This window comes from Tympanuchus pallidicinctus, unplaced genomic scaffold (assembly GCF_026119805.1).
Source record: "Tympanuchus pallidicinctus isolate F22 unplaced genomic scaffold, pur_lepc_1.0 scaffold18, whole genome shotgun sequence".
In the NCBI taxonomy this organism is placed as follows: Eukaryota; Metazoa; Chordata; class Aves; order Galliformes; family Phasianidae; genus Tympanuchus; species Tympanuchus pallidicinctus.
In genome coordinates this window covers 12,216,669-12,229,616 of record NW_026294699.1, presented here as the reverse complement: position 1 = coordinate 12,229,616, position 12,948 = coordinate 12,216,669, and the positions used below count along the sequence as shown (strand labels likewise).

Below are 12,948 nucleotides of genomic sequence, written 5' to 3'. Positions count from 1 at the left end.
CAGAGGCAACTCAGCACATCAGGACCCCACAATGCAGGAGGAGGAGGCACAATAAGAATAATCCCAAAGCCAGATGCTCACTCAAGACCAACACAACTGAAGTGGTAACAGACAAAAGGAATAAAATGATTTATCATTAAAAACAGCTATAGTATGGGAGGCATTAGCAGACTTCCTCCTATCTGCTTTGAGAAAGGAGATAAGGTTGCTCTGGGAAATTGGAGTCATTGTCAGGGAAGTTTCACCTGAGCATTAAGAAAATTAGTCGAGAAGGTTCAGAATTACAAAGCATCTTCTTTAGTCGAGTGTAAGAGGATGAAATAGAGACAGATAAGCGTAAGCTTTCGTTCAAGTAATTTAAGCCTAACTGGTTAACAATTCATCGAGAGCACTTACAAAAGACCAAAGTAGGGAATATAGGGCTTGAAAGTCTATGTGAATGACCCAGCACCCTCAGTTTTACTTATTGTGTGAGAGTCAAATAACCAACAGGGTAAAAGAGGAGCAGCCGACTCCGTCCGACCATGGAAAGCAATTAGTGCAGGCTGAGCCAGGGATCAGAGACAGAGCTGTAATACTGATTAGTGCAAAAAACAGGGGCAAATAGCAAGATGTGTGCTGACAACATAAAATATTAATGTTAGCAGAGTTGAGAGACAAGAGTGAGGCATTCCAGAGCTAAAAAAAAAATTATTAATAATGAGAGAAAAGCAAATGCAGATAAGCAGAGCGAACACACACACAAATGCAATTTAATGCAAAGTGGAAGGAGAAATACTGGATTTCATGCAGTGTCCAAGCAAGCAGCTTTCAGACAATCATCTCCCAGATATGTGACTTGGATCCCCCATGGATGTGACATCCTTGGGGACACGCTGGCCAGCCGTGGTCTGTAGGAGAAGGAAGGGCTCCATCCTGTGCCTGTGCAACAACCCACAACCTCCACAGCAAAACCACTCCAGCAGCATTGTTCCAGGAGAAAATCAGATCCTTACACTAGCACAGGTTCACCAAAATCATAAGAGATGCTCCGAGAATATGGCCAGAGTCAGCAGATGTAGGGAACCAGTGCAAGTCTAATGCTGTGGGACAGGAACACAGCTGTGCTGCAGCAAGGCACTCACTGTAGGAGGAAGGTCATTTTCACACATCTAGGACAAAAGTGCACCTGTACTGTGTCCTCTGTGTACAGAGGGACCAAATATGCTGAGGGAGAGATGCAATGAATTAAGACCTAAAGCTCTCCCACAGAGCTGTCTGATGTGGACTCAGGTTTGCAGCCATTCCATCCAAGTGTGGCAGTTCCCCTTCCCCAGCATAACTGAGAGAAGGGATGAGAGGAGGAAAAGTACAGCATCAAACACTGAGTGCTGCTAAAACACCGTGAGTGACAGTGTCATTCAGACTCCCGAAATAGAGAGTGTTTAACCTTCATTAGTTGTTAACAGCTCTCAGAAGCCTACCAAGGATTGATGCTGAGATATTTATAACACACTGAACTCCAGACTAAGTTCCAAGATACAAAAGGGAAAGGACAGTGTAAGATTCCCCACTCTCCTGAAGTTTCTTCAAGTAACTCTTCAGAGTTACTTCCATGAACAAAGAGGTGTGCAAGGAAAAAGCCCGTTGGTCTGGGTGAGAGCATCTTGTAATCCCAACAGCTCTTCCCCAGGAGAGCAGCAATCTCACTTTCCCAATGCAACAGCATAGAGGGAACACTTTTCTTAATTTGCATTGGTATGAAAGATGTGAATTCTCTAAACTGTGTTTAATTTGATTAGTTTTCTTTTAACTATATTAAAAGCTAATGACAAACCAAAAGTTGGGAAGCAGATCTCTGGATATCTGATCCCTTGCACAGAGGCACATCCCTGTGCAGAACTGCAGCTGAGGAACAGCCTCAGAATTGCAGCTTCTGCAAGCTGAGGAGTGCCCTGTGTACAGCAAATCTTCAGCTGAGCAAACAAGGTAAGTCCCACACCTACCAGGCTGGGGTCAGCAATCAGTGCTTTATCCTCTGCTACTGCTTATTCAATTGGAAATAGGTAATTCAGTGTTTTGGCTGCAGCCCGTTTCCTCCAGCGGAGCAGTGTGACATTACACTAACCTGTGCAGCTGCTGGCTGACAAGGAGGAACAATTCCACCTCCCTGCTCCACCTCCGTGAAGAAAAACTAAGCAGACCAAAAAGCCCAACTCTGCAAAAGCAGTGACTGAATAAACACTACCACAGAAAGCCCCAAACCCATCCTAGCCGAGTGAAGCTTAAGAAGACTTTCTCAGAAAGACGGGATGTTTCTGGCAGGGGATAGATGCAAGAGGAAGCAACTTTAACTGGCCCCTCAGAGGGATGAAGTGAAGGAACAAACTCCAAAACAGACTCAGCTGCAGAAGATGGGCAGTGCAGAAGAAGGGCCCCGAGAAGCTCAGAACTCACCACCTTAGGGCAAGGAGGAAAGTGATGCAGGAAGGCAAGCACACTGCATCGCTTCTGCCTGCACTTCTGGTTTACTCATGTTACCAGGGGGAAGCATCACATTTAGAAAATATGTTTGAAGTCCATCAGCTTGCATGTGCCTCTGGAGAATTAAACTAGGGATCTGGCTATTAGTTACTGCTCTTCAGCATCTGACTCAGGATATTTTCAGTAGCTCTAGCAGTTATCTTTCTTCGCTTTTATGCAAGTAAAAAGCCAGTATTGGAACTCAAGGGCTACAGACACAGCCTGAGGCTAGCACCACACGTGACAATTCACGTGCACAGATCTTACATAAGGAACATCTTGGTTAGCATGAAAGGATGGGGTGGGTTCAACAGCCTTTGTGGCTTTTTTTAATCATTTCTTTGGCAGAGAAGATTTTATTTATAACCTTTAATGCACGATGAACGTGTTGTGTGATGAAAAGTTCACTGAGCTACCTGTGACCTGCAGCTCCTTGACAACTGTGCCATAGCAGGGAGCACAGTGCTGAGCGGAACCGGCTGCTCAATGCCTCCTGTCACAGCTCACACCTTCAAAGAAGGGATGGCCACTGAATTCAGTGAACGTTGCTGCTCAGGAGCAGAGGGGATTGTTGAGAGCAGTGAAAGCAGGCAGCTCTCCTGCAGAAGGCGGCTGGGGCTGTGCCTGGATGGGACAGAGCAAAACTCAGGGAAACTGCAGCTGCTGCAGGAGGTGCCACTGTGACAGAAGCCTCTATGGGGGTAAAAAAAAGGGCTCTAAATCAGGAGCGGAAGGGGTGGGGGGAAGAGCAAAAAGGAAGAAAAAAAAAATCACCCTGAGATGAGCTGTTTGCTGCATCCTTGTAGGAAATATTCAAGTTGAGATTTACTCACTGAATGAACTGGAGGCAGAGAAACCCCCCCCAAGCACGCAGGACCAGAGGTTCCCCAGTCCCCTGCTGACAGGGGAACGCATGGGGAAGGTGGGCAGGCTGCAGGGGAGGCCAGCACTGCTCCTGCTCACTTCATGCTAAAGGTCAAAAACTCCCTCGTGCTGTGTTCTTCTTTTTAAACAACAATCTGGAACAGATCACAAGCAGTTTTTCCCCCCAGCACCACACTCCAACAAATGCTATCTTAATAAACATCTCCACTTTAGAGGAGGGTAAAAGGTATTTTGATTTGATTTTGCTACATTTCCTGAAATTGCTTTTTTCTTTCTGCATTTTTGTTCCTGGCCATCGTGGCGGCCCTTGTGGAGGCATAATGCAATAACTGCCCTCACAAGGTCAGCTTCCCAATAGCCTCACAAATGGCATTGCCCTACAACAACAAAACATGCATGAATTTGCTTTTTTTTTTTTTTTTTTTCAACCCTGAAAGTTGGTCTCCAAAGGAAGAACACTTCTGTGTCAAGGGAAAATTAGATTATTTTTTTTTAAGCCAGAAAGTGTTTCCTTATGTGTAAAACTGAGCATAATATTTACATAGAAGAACAATTGTTTATGTGCAACACAGAAGATTTCTGCAGTTTATGTCACTGTCTGGGGAAAAAAGGAAAGCATAAATCCAACAGGGGAGGAGTTACTCTGGGACTCATGCTAATTCGCCATGGGACTGTTGGGAGAGCTGTGCAGGAAGGAATTGCTAGCTCATGGTGCACAGGCTCTGTAGAAGCACACAGCACGCACAGAATGAAGCATTACTTCACATTCATGCTTACCTTCAATTTAATCAGTGCTCAGGGCACAGAACTGGGCTTCCCAGCAGTTCAGGGCCACCGCTGTTTTGGAAAGCACAGAATGCACAAAGCCATTCAAACGTTGCTTTCCTACACTAAAAGCTGCCTGAATTCCCCATGGGACTGTAGGACCTCCCTGCACGTAACTCTATAAATTGTAAGGCTCAATCAAAAGAGTTCTCCTCCTCCTGAGGGAAGAAAGCATCAATGTTCTGTGGAGAGCTCATCTTCTCCCATCTCACATCCCTAGATGTCCCACACAGTGCTGAAAGAGAAATGGCAGATCTCCCATTTATCAAGAAGCCTGTCATACAATAATCTCACAACATCAGAATTCATTAAGTGAAACCAGACCAATTCTTCACTCTTACTATAATTTCTATTAAAGAATGTTGTCTCCATCTAAAATTCTACTCCAGCCAATGTGCTCATAAAATAGGGAACAGTTCATTTTTCCTCATTACAACAAATCATGGGTCAAAGACCATTTCCACAATACTTGGGGGAAAAAAAAAAAAACACCTCATTCAACTTCTAATAAATTCATCAATTTAAGCAATGCTTGACCTGAGATGATGTGAACACGCACTGAACAAAATAGCTAGCACTGCATGATGCTCTGCCAGAAGCAATCCGAAGCTCCTTCATTCTCCAGACAGTACTTTGGGTTTATAGATTTTGGGTCTTCATTTGCAAGGGCACTCAGAGTGACTGGTGTCTGAGAAGTGCAGCTGTGCCTACCAGGGGCTCACATCACACGCTGCAATAAGCTACTGTGCAATTACTTAATTATCTCTCTCCCTCCTATCCTTTAAAAAAATCCACAGCGATTCAACTTGAAGCAAGCCCAGTTAATCCAGTTCTATGGCTGAGAATTAAAATAGAGACAAGTCAGGGATTCAAAGTTCCTGTGGCAATAGCACCCCTCTAAGAGGCACAGATATTAATGCCCTCAAACCCTAAGTATTTTAGGAACAAAGAAGTGCTGAAAGCAGTTTCCATGCAGCTTATCCGAGCTCATAATTTAGTCGCAGATGTTCAGAAGTCCTAAGTCTCTGCCCCCATCCTTCCATGCTGCCTATGCCACCTCTTGTAGCCAGGAGCAGAGAAGTTTGTTCTGCCCAACACCCCTCAGCATGAAGTTCCTCACTGCACACATCCGTCCTCCTGCTCGCTTTTCTGCCATATCCTTCATAATTCAGGGCTGAGAAGCAAAGGAATAAACGTTACAGCACACGCATCAAGGGAACTATAACTTTGAATTACCTGACCTTGGTGAGTTTAAACTCTCCGCCATAACATTGGATTAACCTAATTTCATTTTATTGAATATTTTACCTTTAGAAGTCGCGCCGCCCGTTCTGTCAGGGAAATACGAGATCTGAAGGTCAAATAAATTCTTCTATGGGCATATTTCTAATTTTCATAGTCTAACCTCTTAGCTTTGAGCACTGATATCTCGTGCTGTTGGGACAAAGCACAAACCAGTCACTATTCTGACAGAAAATGTATTATTGCTTTATGTATGTATGTATATGTATACATACATTCAAAAATGCCCCAAGCTAACACATAACTTTTAATTTTGCTGCATATTCTAAATTGTTATAGTGCTAAAAAGTAGAAAGCTCTAAATGCCACGCTTACATAGAAATTGTCAGACATAAGAACAGAGTCTGTCCTTGTGTCTTCACTGCCAAAAGCACCTGATAAAGGTAGCGATGACCTCTGTATTCTTGTAACTACACAGTTCATCAGATCCACAGAAAAGCAAAAAAAAAAAAGAATCCTGGTCACTGATTCAGAAATATATTGCTAAGAATTGACAGAGCCCAAGCCCCGCTCTAACAAACCACATCTATGCCTCTGCAGCACACATCCCTACAGTGCCCATGCATTACAAAGAGGTAGAATGCCCAGAGTGAGTTAAATGGGAAGACTGTCCACTCATAGTGAAGAATAAAGCCAGTGCCAGATGATGAGCAGAACCCACCTGAGAGGATGCAATGGAGAACACCACAGCATCACAGCCAGCCAGCTTGGTCATCTCAGACCCACTGAACAGACACAGGGCCAAAAAGAGAAGGTAAGCCAGAAACAAAGGGAACCTCATAGGCTTTAGAAGCCATTCTGGGGCAGGATTAGCACATGATAACAACTCTGCTACCTTCCTATTAACTGAATAGAATGGGTGCTAAATATGTGATCATATCAGGCAAAGTAATGGAGCCAATGAAAAAGTACACAGCAAAAAAGCAAGCACTGGGCTGGGAGCTGTGTCAGAAAATGTGAATTCCTCCTTTCTGGAATCTACAAATCTTTCTGTTTTAACTTCCTTCCAAATGGTTTTAGCAAACTTCTTCAAAACTATCACAGACAACTTCTTCTCCAAAGGCATGGATCTCAGCTCTCTTTATTCATTCCTCACAGCAAGATTCTGCAGTCATACTAGCAGTGGTGTTAGCAGGTCCCTGGAACAGACTGTTTCAAAGGAAAACGGTTTGTGCTCACTTCATTCTGTAAGACAATTTCCATTTGCTTAATATAGTCATGATATTTTAGTGAGGTAATTATACTCTTAGCTATCAGTAACAATTAAACCCTTCTCAGACTGAGGTTGCTTAATAAAGGTCTCAAAATAAATAACACATTCCAAACACAATATTTTTAAATGTCAAGCATGCAAATAAGATCTTGTAATGAATATAACGAAGCATCAAGTACAAATCAGCACTAAGTTGGGCTGTGATTGTACAGAACTCTACTAAAATTGCCGCTGGAGTTACTGTGGAATGCTGATCACTGTGCCAGAAAGGCAGCACAGGCTCTGTAGATGAAGCCATTTGATTAAATACTATTATGCTTTAAGGGGATAGCAAGGGAGAAGCCATTGGTGTTGCAGTGTTTCCATAGCTGCAGAGCAGGGCTGGTCAAGGCTACAGTCAGGCTGACAACCGATATCTGTTCATTTGTATTTTGTGTAGCAATTTCCAGGAAAACCAGGTTCCTCTGCAGCCAGACCACTCAGTTATAAGCTAAATAACACCCAGAAGCAGCTAAATTACAGGGTATAGACAAAGGAGAAAAGAAAAGAGAAAAAAAACATCACTCTCAATTTCAGACCTAGATAGACTTGAAATGAGGTCAAAAGATCCTGGAAAGCTGTTGCATTTGGAAGGGGACATCACAGTTTAAAGGTCCTTACAGTGCAGACAGCAAGATAAAATAGAATGGTGAAGTAAACGAACACAGACATTAAAGAAACAGAAAGGCAAAGAGTGGTTAGAATAAGTGTTTGCAGAATCTCCTTGTGGAGCATCCACTGCAGGCAAGGAGCAGCAGAGCAAATCATCTCCGACACAGCTATGCGTGGAGCCAGCTGCCCGAGCTCCAGAAGGTGGTTAGGTGGATTAGGACTGAAATTGGGCACAGGACGCCCACATTTCTGCCTTCTGCTTCTTATCTCAGCAGCACCCTTTCCATACTTAGTAACTCTTGGCTTAGAAACGTCTTGCCATGTTCTCTGTCAAATCCCAACACAGCTAAGCAGAACAGAACGTCAGGATCTCAAAGCACAAACTGCTCCTGGTTCGTGCTCACCACGTGGCCTCCATCCCCGCAGGGCTCCATGCCTGTAAGCTGTGAAACACCTGGATAACACCCAAGCAGAGTTTTCAGAGCAGAGCAGGATTTTTCAGCTGAATGAATTTATAGTCTGCAAGGGCCCATCAGCAGAAATCAATTAACCCAGAGTGAGGTCCCCAACCACGGACCATCCAGCAAGGATAACAGACAATCCTGCAATTCAGAGCACTGCAGGATCCAGGACAGCTTGCTTTCACTTCAGATGAACTTACCCAAAGTACTCATAGCAGGTTTGGATTATACAGGAGACAGAAATCCCTCATATTAAACCTAAATCTCTCCATCCCATGTCACACTGACACAAGGCTGTCAGAGACCATCAAAAGCAAACACAACACTTGATATTTTCTCAACCTCACCAGAAGCCAAAGACCCTGAATCTCACCATCTCATGACAGAAGTGCATGCCTTGTAGCACAGCTCCAGACACTCTTGTATAAACCATGAGCACAAAGCCAAATGGCTCCAGCTAACAGGGGAGGAGATTTTTTGTAAAAGCCTCTGCTTCATCTGGCCTGTTAGCCCTCATTCTCAGGAAAAAAAGAAGAAAGAATCCTACTGAAGAGCAGTCTCAATTAAAATTCATGATGTTACTGGATACTAAAATCACAATTCAGCAGAGACCCCATTCAGACCCCTCTTACTCTGCAGACAGCAATTACCTCTTTCTTTCCCATCCCACAGCAGCTAATGATCTTCTCTCCCCTTGCTATCATTCCCACCCCATAACAACCAATTGCCTTTTTTTTCAGAAACTATTTAACTGATTAATATAATCAAACTGAAATTAAAGGGTACGGTTCTCAATCTAAAGGGCTGTTGAGTCCCTTGCAAACACAAGGCCTGTCTTCTCTCCCCTCTTCTTACAGATATGCAAGATGATCTAAAAGGTATTACCTCACCCAACAAAACTTGCCTTGCAGAACCACAGAAGAGAGAGCAGTGGAATTGCTTCAGAATGTATTTATTTGCAGGCATTAAAAAGAAGACAGCTTTCATGGTTTTATAAAAAACAAGGGAAGGAGAGACAAGGTGAGCAGAGGGTTGGCACAGGCTGGGCTGACAGCAGACAGCAATCATGTGGGGGCTGGCAGCACAGCTGGGGATGCATTGGTAATGGAACTGCTTAAATGATACAAGTGGAATCAAGATGTGGGTCAAAGAGGGGAAGAGGCATCATATCCTATCAGCCAGGGAAGGGCATTCGGTACTGCCTGCAGCATGGGGAGCAGCCCTGAGCCACGCATGTGCCATGGGTGCAGACCCCAAACGAAGGCTGCTGCAAAGCTTCTTTTTGCCACACTGCCTGCTTCCTTGCTACCAGGTGCAGAGTTTAAGGATAAATGCATATCCCAGAAAAAAGGTTAATCCATCTCCTGCTTCAAACTCCCTGATCTTTCAGATCTTTCCTTGCACTTTCACATCACTGACCTCATACTAAAAACAACGTGGGGCCCAGTACGACAGAGAAACCAGCAGCATTCATTTAAATCTTTACTGATTACAAAACAAAGCAGATGGCAAATCAAGTCATGAACTCTGCATCTGCCATGCTTAATGAACAGTTTAATTACCTTAGTCCCATTTCTGATGCATCTCTGCCATTCTCAGCTCTGGGAGTTAGATCACATTGACTCCTGCAAAGATATCTCCAGGAACATGTGGTGTGGAACAGTCAGCTGGAGTTGGTTAATCAATACATATTTAATCTCCAGCTTTTATGGTGATGGCCTGAAGTATGGCTCAACTGAAACAGATTTCCTATCAGATCACATGAATGGGTTGAACGCTCAGACAACAAAATGGGATTTCTCAGCCTCTTCTGTGGGCAGTGGAGCACTTGCAGGCAGACAAAAACAGCAGAACAACAGCACACATAGTCAGATTCATTCATGTGCTGCATTGTGCCACATGAGAGTGCTGGAAGCAATTAGGACAGCATACATTCACAAAGGCTACAACCTGAAAAGCAAACTGGACTCATCGGGGATAAGTTGCAAGGAGTCACTGAAACTGTGCTCCACATTTTGAGTTCCAGTGTGCGCAGACAGGCAAGAGCTTCCCATGAAGGACCAGGCACCCGCTGCAAGCAAGCAGGGGATTTGGTCCCAGGTCAAACACACTGCATGTGCCTGGGGTTCTTCTTGCTCTGTAGCCTAACATGGTTATGTCCAACCCACTTTGTGCACAGAAGATAAAGCTAAGAATAAGAAAGAATAAGAATAAATAACTGACTGTACACACACAAGAGAGGAGTGACACGGCTGAACCTTCACAGCAGTTAAGTAACAAACTCTGATTGGGATTGATCTGTGACCTGGTGGGATGCACATGAGGGGAGGAGGCAATTGGCCCTCCAGAGAGCCACGCAAACCAACTTTCTACCCTTCACATCAGAAGGTTTGGGAATCCCTTTGCATGCCTTCACCGCTTTTCTCCAACTTCCCTTTTGCTGCACAAGGTCCACTTGTGCCCCTGAAAGCTGCCCTCTGGGAACAAACACACCAGAGCTTTGTGCTCATTAAACACAGGCTCAATGAGCTGCTGGACCTCAGATAAGGATTTTCTGAAGGGGTATTTCATCTCAGGATTGCTCCATGTCATAGAAAGCTACCCAAGAGATTCAAATTTCAGTCATTTAATAGCAACGTTGATTACTTTAATAGCTTACACCAGAAAGACCACGAGTTGAGCAGAAAGCTCCCGGACAAGAGAAATACAAGTTCAAATCAAATACAGAACTGTGGGTAAACACAATACACAAAGCCAATATAGCAGCAGATCAAGCAGGAAAGAAGGACAGGGATAGACCTGGTCCTTCCCCAGTGCTTCACATATCCCCCACGACCGCCGTGTTGGACCGACGTTGTGTAATAAAGCCAAGATAAAAGATTTCTCTAAAACTGAGCAAAACCAAAGCAAAAAGACAGCACAGCAGACAGCAAATCCAGCCAGGTGGATGTCTAACAGGGTGAGTGAATGCATTCTGAACATTAATTTCGTTTTCATTACCCTAAGTGAGCAGACTGACACTCCACGAAATGCCTTCAAGCCGTCAGCATCTGAAAATCTCTGAGGTGTCCAAGCCTAGGCTCTCATCTCACTGAAAACACATCCATCAGAAAGCTTCAAGTACTGCCCCGATCTACAAGATACACACGAGAAAGTGATCAGCAAACACGCTCTAAACAGCAGTTTGTCAATAGTAATAAGCAGGATGCACGTCCTGCCCCACTCCACTGTCAGAGGTAGAATTAATCAGGCTAGATCACTGAGCAAGTATGTCAAAGGCTGGAGAACACTGATCTTCGAGGCAGTCAGGGAAGAAAGAGTTGTAAAGCCTCATAGAAGTACCCTAGATTGACAACTGTGCCTATTCCAAACAGTAAACCAAGTGGAAACGCCTGAGTAAGGTCAAGAAAGCCCAAAAGAAGCAAATGAGGCAAGGAAGCAAGCAATGGAGGGAGAAGTTAAATGCTCCAAAATGAAAATATAAGAGCAACCAAGTAAAAGAGTCTGTGGCAAGTAGAAAATGAGCCAGACTGAACAAGAGCAACCCACGAAAATCAGAAAATATTGCTTGGATCTGGAGACAATATTCAGTAGCCATAAAATCTGAGAAGGAATCAGATCAGAAAGGAAATGTCATCTGAATGTTTATAACTAAAATATCAGGTATTGCCATTACCAAATGAAGAACAGCTTATCGTTTTCTACTGATGTTTTAAAATGCATTCAAGACCTGAGACTTCCAGGTTACAATTTGATCCCAGAGAACAGATAGCTGTTGCTGGATTAAACTTGCACAGTTAAATGTGCCTGAAGTCTTTCAGTCCTTTTTTGCTCGGAATACAGGAGCACACTCACTGCCCTACCAGAGGGTCAAACATACACAAATGCAAAAACCATAGTATCAGAAGCAATGCTGATTCAATCATACATATAAAAGTCTCTCCCAAATTAGATTTTCACAGTCCTATTTAACAAGACAAAGACTCAATAGAGAGAGCTCATCTTTTCCTTTCTCCATTTACATAGACAGAAGCACACTGTACTACTGATGCCACTAATTAGATGATTAAATACCATTCTAGGTGATATGCTTTCAATGTAAAATAATTATTTTTAACAGGCAGTACATTTGCTCAATCTCATTTTAAATCACAATATCGTACTTTTTTTAATTAAATGAAATTCCTTCTTCTGATTCTGCATGAGAGAGCAACCAGTGGGAGCAGCAGTGCCAAGAGAAGACTGCCAAAGTACCAGAATGCACGTACTCCTCCACAAAGGATCCTAGCATTCCCTGGATGGAATATAAATTTTCAGAGAACAGCAAAGTCTTTATTCCTTTAAAGCAGGGCAGTGGAGGAATCACTCAGCACACTCAAAACTTTCACTGACAAAATACGAGTTTATCTGCTCTGGTTTCATCAAGGACATTTCCAACTTTTCCTCTATTTCTCCCCACGAGTCGGGGTGAAGGGGATAGCAAACAAATTAAGGACTCCATAGTACTGTAGTAGAGTCCAATCCATTACACAACAAAGTATTATTGTCTTTTTGTCCAGTAATTACAGAAGTAATGATAGCAAAGTTATTTTGTATTCACTGAGAAAAGAGATTTCTGATGATTACTGGAAATAAGTTAGCAAAGGGAATAGTTCAGAAGCCCATCTGAGAAACTCCCTTTAGATCCGAGCAGCCCAGAGCCACACTGCACTGCTGAAAAGGCTTTCTATCAGGTTCAGCATTCACCTGTGTCACAACCAGCCACACCATTATCAAACCAGAACAACAGAGGCTCTGCTGCTGCTGAGATGAAATGCCTTTTCTATTTCCACTGGGAAGGTTTTGCCCGACCATCCTGACTTCAGTGCCTGCCTTGGTGCAAAGGCAAAAACTGCTGTCCTCTTCTCGCTTACAAGACTCTTCGTAGCACCAAATTCTGCAGTCAGAAGCAGTGGAAAAATATCCTCCTGTCAAACAGTTCCTTCCTGCTCCTAGAGGCCTTGCTTACCATCTACCACGGACTCCTTGGCTCAACACTAACACAGAATTAAACAGAACGGAGTGCACAGCAAATAAAACCAAACAAAATACTTTACTTGACACTGAAGA

The 12,948-nt window shown here is 43.6% G+C and overlaps 1 protein-coding gene across 6 annotated transcripts in view; it reads right to left on the bottom strand.

Annotated features, from left to right (window-relative positions):
- MAD1L1 (mitotic arrest deficient 1 like 1) overlaps positions 1-12,948 on the bottom strand; it is a 320,369-nt gene that overhangs the window by 214,767 nt on the left and 92,654 nt on the right. The window lies entirely within an intron of this gene.